General features: G+C 41.6%; 1 non-coding gene across 1 annotated transcript; it reads left to right on the plus strand.

Annotated features, from left to right (window-relative positions):
- The first annotated feature begins 4658 nt into the window (after positions 1–4658).
- trnat-ugu lies at positions 4659–4731 on the plus strand. Its single transcript has one exon. It is a non-coding gene; the product is annotated as a tRNA-Thr (tRNA).
- The last annotated feature ends 765 nt before the right edge of the window (positions 4732–5496 follow it).

Below are 5496 nucleotides of genomic sequence, written 5' to 3' on the forward strand. Positions count from 1 at the left end.
TATTCTTCTGTGTAACCTATTACTGTCTGTGAAATGCAAGGCCCGGACAACAATTAGAGCTGTGGAGCAGGCAAGGCCAATCAATAGCATAGATGTATGATCTGTAAAGAAGGAAGCAATAACTAGTCAAAGGTACAGGGTGAATTCTTCCAAGGCTAAAGGCTAATTTGGTTGAGTGACTCCACCTCAGTCAATGGCCACCATGCTTCTCCAGAGCTCAGCCTTAATAAGAAGAGGGACCTTCAAGACTTTTTACAATACAGCTCTGGGTTCCAGGGTCCTTTCCATCAATCTGCTGTGATGAAAGCAATGATCTCTTCACTTCTTTGCCTTTTGCACAAAGCTCTGGACTACTAAAGGGCTCATAGACACTATAGGTATAAATACGACTGAGAAATACATGGAGGCCATGAAAACTACAGTATAATGTGTACATTAAAAAGAGGAAGGTTTAAGGTGTTGCGGATAAATACAACAAAATAAAACAGGTACCGGTACCAAAAAAAGAAGATTTACTCATAACACACAGGAAAAGACCCAGGGAAACCCAGTTAACAATAAAATAAATAAATAAATAAATAAATAATGCTAAAAAACATGAATTTCACACCCGAGCCTCAACTCTCGCAGCCTGGCACCAAACAACTCACGGACCAGTACCGGTCCATGGCCCGGGGGTTGGGACCGCTGCTATAGAAGTCTGCAATAAGAGGGCTTCTGTTGTGAGCTCTGTTTAGTTTATGGCCTTAGTTCAGTAGTTTGGCTAATATTAGAAAAAAGTCTGTTTAGGCCAATAAGTGCACACTTTCTTGCTCCTTGTTAGGTCAGTTTTTTGGAATCTCGAACATGATAGCTAAAGCCATCTTTTATACTGTGTATAGGATCACGGTAAAGAAACTGGAGTGAACAGCAAGATGCAAATACATTAGGAATAGAAGAGAAGTAGAATGCTTATCTGTTATATATAGAGAACTTAAATAGTGCATTTTATAGCTAGCGGCGCATCACTGAGCACGGCTCATTTCCAAGTTAGTGAACAGCTCTCTGAAGAAGGTGTAAGTATATTTGTTCTATATTTGTTCTGCTAGCAAGAAAATAGCAAAAGAATGCTATAACAGAAAACAGCCTTATATATAAGGAAGCTGTATGCAGTTATGTGCACAGCTGTGCATGATTAATGTTAGCAGGTATGTTTGTAATGCTCAGTTGTGTGTACTATTGTAGAATACATATGCACAGCTTCTCAGCTCCAAATGTCACTAATTTGCATATTCTGGTTGACTTCATTTTGAATGCCAGCAGCTTATTCTTACTTCTGATCGTCCAAGTCTGTTTCAAAACCATTTTTGAAAATGACTTCCTGTTCTTAAAAAGTTAGTCTGAGCTGTACTTCTAAAGTTTCGACCACCACTAGAATGCTAACATCCTAACTATGCTATTGGTGGCACTTGTAACAGTAGCAATGCTATCGCCCTCAGCTCAAGAGTCTTAAAAATGTGTCAAGGAAGGCTAACTAATTATGATGTTGATTATATGAATAATGATGACATTAGAGAGGTGATTAGGACAGGAGCATCATCGTGGTTTTCTAAGCAACGATTTCAATGTTTTGATGCAATCGGGGTTGCCAGGCTGGGGGCTGATGACAGGCGTGCAGCTGCAGAGAAAGATGACGTCCTCGCGTAGCTCAAAGCTTCCTCGCCCAGCTGTATTTTCATATCAGCAGTACAGCGGCCGTTAGCATATTAGGCTGTCCTTTTCTGCCAGTTCCTGCCATGGTTTACAAGTAAATGGAATGACTATAAATCACCGGTAAATCACACAGCAGAACTAAGATTATGTTGAGAATAATAACATAGCTATAAATCTTCCATGGTGCTGACTGGACTGGACAAAAACACAAGTTTATTCTGGGGGTTTGTAATATAATTTCCAATTCAGATTAGCCTGACATTGATGGATTGCATCATCATTCTCTCAAAATGCAAACTGACTTTTTTTTTTGTTGACAGGCTGACAATTTGACGTTAGTTTATTGTGTGGGTGGGCTGCTTTATCAGTGGTTTGTGGGAATCAAAATCAACTCAGATTGTCAGATTTTCAAATTTTTATTAAGTCTGAGTGAAAAAGTTTGGAGGGCAAACTTTGCTGTTTGCTATTTCCACGTCTTCGCATAGAGTGACTCATCCCGTGGCTCGGGCAGTAGCGGGGATGCAGCTTATAGATATTGGTGAACTGTATGTCTAACAGCTTCCTTGCTGTCTTTTTCAGAGTGCAGAGGCACTTACTGGAGAACAGTGATGGCTGTTGGTCATTTGTGTATGGATTTCACTGCCACGTTTGAGAAGTTGCGGCTCTCAGGTATTCACTGCAGCATGAAAAGCAATAAATAGCAAAGCTATCTCACTGTTAAAGTCCACTTAGCTCCTGAGGGCCCGGTGCTCTATATGTAAATGAGAGTGCCTTGTAACAAGCACGTCGTCACGCACACACACATTGAAATCCTAGCTGAAGAACGCACGCACATGCACGCGCGTCTACCAAGTGACTATGACAGTGCTCTGCCTTAGATGAAAACAAAATACTCGTGAAGTTCTTTCCTCCAGCAGGCTGGACGCGAGGTGACTGCGTCGTCCTCCACCATTCAAGTGCTTTTCTCTTGTTTTCCTTTTCCTCGCACTTCACACTGACTCAGAAACAATCGAATTAGACATTGTGTTTGCCAGGCTGTTAATATCCTGAAAATCACCAGGTGGTTTGGATCTGTTTTTGCTCTGCCTCACACGCGCTTATTCAAAGCGAGCCTTTAAGCTTTCCATCACAATATTGGGACAAGAGATGAAAGCCAGAACCTTTGTTTGTTCGACCCCACCCCTCCGAGGTTTACCACTGACCTGAGAAAGTCTGAAGGTAATGCCAGTTAATCAAATACATCAGTCAGAGTGAAGAGAACGGCAGCGATGACCCCGGTCCGGCTCTCACCGCTGTGGCGTCTTCATGACAGGAAGGGTCGAACCGCAAGGAAAAACAAACTTCAAAAATGAGTGGGTATTTAATTAACCATGACAACATAGTTTGGCTTAACGAGCATTTCTTCCCCGACTAAAGTCTGCCATCCATTCTCTTGAGCTTCTCACAGTTGCTCAGGGCAACTCAACATATTTGCCAGCTAGCCACTAAAATGAGTGGGAAGCTTGCCAAAGCTTTGTAAATATACATGAAGATGAAACAGCTCTGCCAACTTCCTTCTGGTACACTGGGAATGAAGCTCTAATGAAGTATATTTCATGCTAACTTTTTGTAATGGAGCCTTTCTGTCCTGAATGACACACATTTGCACAGCTGCCCAACATGTGTTTGACCTCTGAATAATGCTTTACTTCAAGACTTTTTATGATATCCAGTAAGAATAATGACAGTGAGTCACGAGCCAGACTGGTGTAACACATTTAATAGCAAGGCCTGGCTAAAGCCTGTTTATGAGGCCCAAAATCATATACATCAGTTTAACTCCTGTGTGAGCTACACTCTTTTATTTTCTCGTGATGGTGGCATTAATAGTAGCATTAAAATGTGTTTTTTCCACCGTGGTTTGGTTACAGCTCCTCAGTGGGGTTGCTGTGGTGAGCATCCATCACCCTCCAACAGGCTGCTCTCTTCTCTCTCCATCAGGAATCACAGAGTGACACCTCGTTAATCCAACCGTGAAGATTTGCAAAGCAACTTGTGGATATTTTTACTGTAGTTTATATAATGCACGGGTCACTGTATACGTGGCAGTACAGAAGTACACAACCAAGTACTTCAGTGAGCCGTAGTCACTGTAGTGAATATCCTGCACATATGTAGGACGCTGAATCCTGCACACAGCTAACATGCAAAGTTTTTACTGGAACGTTTTAACAATTTGTCTCTTTTATATTCTCTGAGTATAACTGAAAGGGAAAGCAGGCGCCTCTTTTGTATCTACAGCAGTATTTAATATATCGCTTTGTAGCCCTGCATTTTTATTTATTTGGGTGTTTTGCATTTACCAGCTGCCTCGTCACAGTGAAACAAGAAGTCTTAGGATCCAGCACTTGCTGCTAGCCTGCTAATGCTACATGTCTACGTGACAGGACGATGGCTAGGCTAATAATGAGCTATAAGGCTTTTGCTGGCTGTTTAATTACCATTTGTGACTGTTATACATTTTATATTGATAGTAATTATAATAACAATGATGAAGCCATAGTACTCAACAACATTACAAAATACTAAATACTTTACAAAACACACAGAAAGGCAGAAATTATCTAAATGTAACTGAAAAATATTTAAAGGTTCATTGTAAGAACATTTTAGTTAATGGTGCAAATTCACATTTCATATATTTTTTATTTTGACAAATGTCAAGTCTGAGGTTAAAAATGACAAATTGAAGTGTTGAAAATGTCAAGCTGCTGTTCACTGTTGGATATCCTCCAACTCTACGCCTGCTACGAGGAACCCGTGAAGCTCTTTTCTGAAACTGAGCGGTTTCTGTCATATTTCAGCTTTGACTATAGAACACAGTGACTGGATGTGCATCAGACGTCGGTGGTCTCTGCTCATGCAGCTTTTACCTGTGCATATTGGTCCTCACAGAGGTCTTTGGTCCACCTCGTCATCATAGTGTAGGCTCCATAGCTCAGCGGTTAGAGCACTGGTCTTGTAAACCAGGGGTCGTGAGTTCGATCCTCACTGGGGCCTTACCTGTGTTACCTTATCAGCACAATTTCATTCTGATGTGCTAAAAAATGAAGTGTCTACTCACCATGTTCTTGGAGAAACGCAAACCACTTCTTTATTGATCTACGCAGAGGTCTCGAAATCCCCACTTGATGTCGTGCAGGCGACGTCAAGTCTCGTCGTTATGGGAAAAATGGAGCATTTTGGACCCAGCGTGCACGCATCCCTTAGAATACACAGTGCCAACTTCTTTTACATACATGTAAACATTTTGCAAATTTCATAAATGTTCAGCTAATCGGTGAATGGTCGCCTGCCTCTGTGTTTTGGCCCTGCGACTGCACTAGTCCAGCGTACACGCTAGCCCAAAGGCAGCTGGGAATTGGATAAGTGGAAGAAAACGAATGGATGGAACAAACCCAGGAGGACTTTAACGTTTTGTGATCCCATCTTGGCACCGCTGCCAAGTTTGTGGCAACTGATTGTCCAATAGTCTGGAAGCCGACACACAAGTAAAAGAGTCCTTACACTTGTTATAGATGTAGCCATAAATTCTGTGTGGAAATGTGTTACAGTGTAGCAAGAGTCAATTAAAATCAGATTTTTTGTTGTTATCATCCCCATTCCCAAAGCCTGTAGCTATTGTGCAGTGAAAACACATATATTTGCAACTTTTGTTGAAAAGGTGAAGCACACTCTGCAGTATTTCAAGGGCAGCCACTTGGCACTGACATTGCATGCTGGGTCTCACCTAGAAGGCAAAGTACCCGAACAGCAACATATTTT

Source organism: Simochromis diagramma, unplaced genomic scaffold (assembly GCF_900408965.1).
Source record: "Simochromis diagramma unplaced genomic scaffold, fSimDia1.1 OVJJ01000802.1, whole genome shotgun sequence".
Classification (NCBI taxonomy): domain Eukaryota; kingdom Metazoa; phylum Chordata; class Actinopteri; order Cichliformes; family Cichlidae; genus Simochromis; species Simochromis diagramma.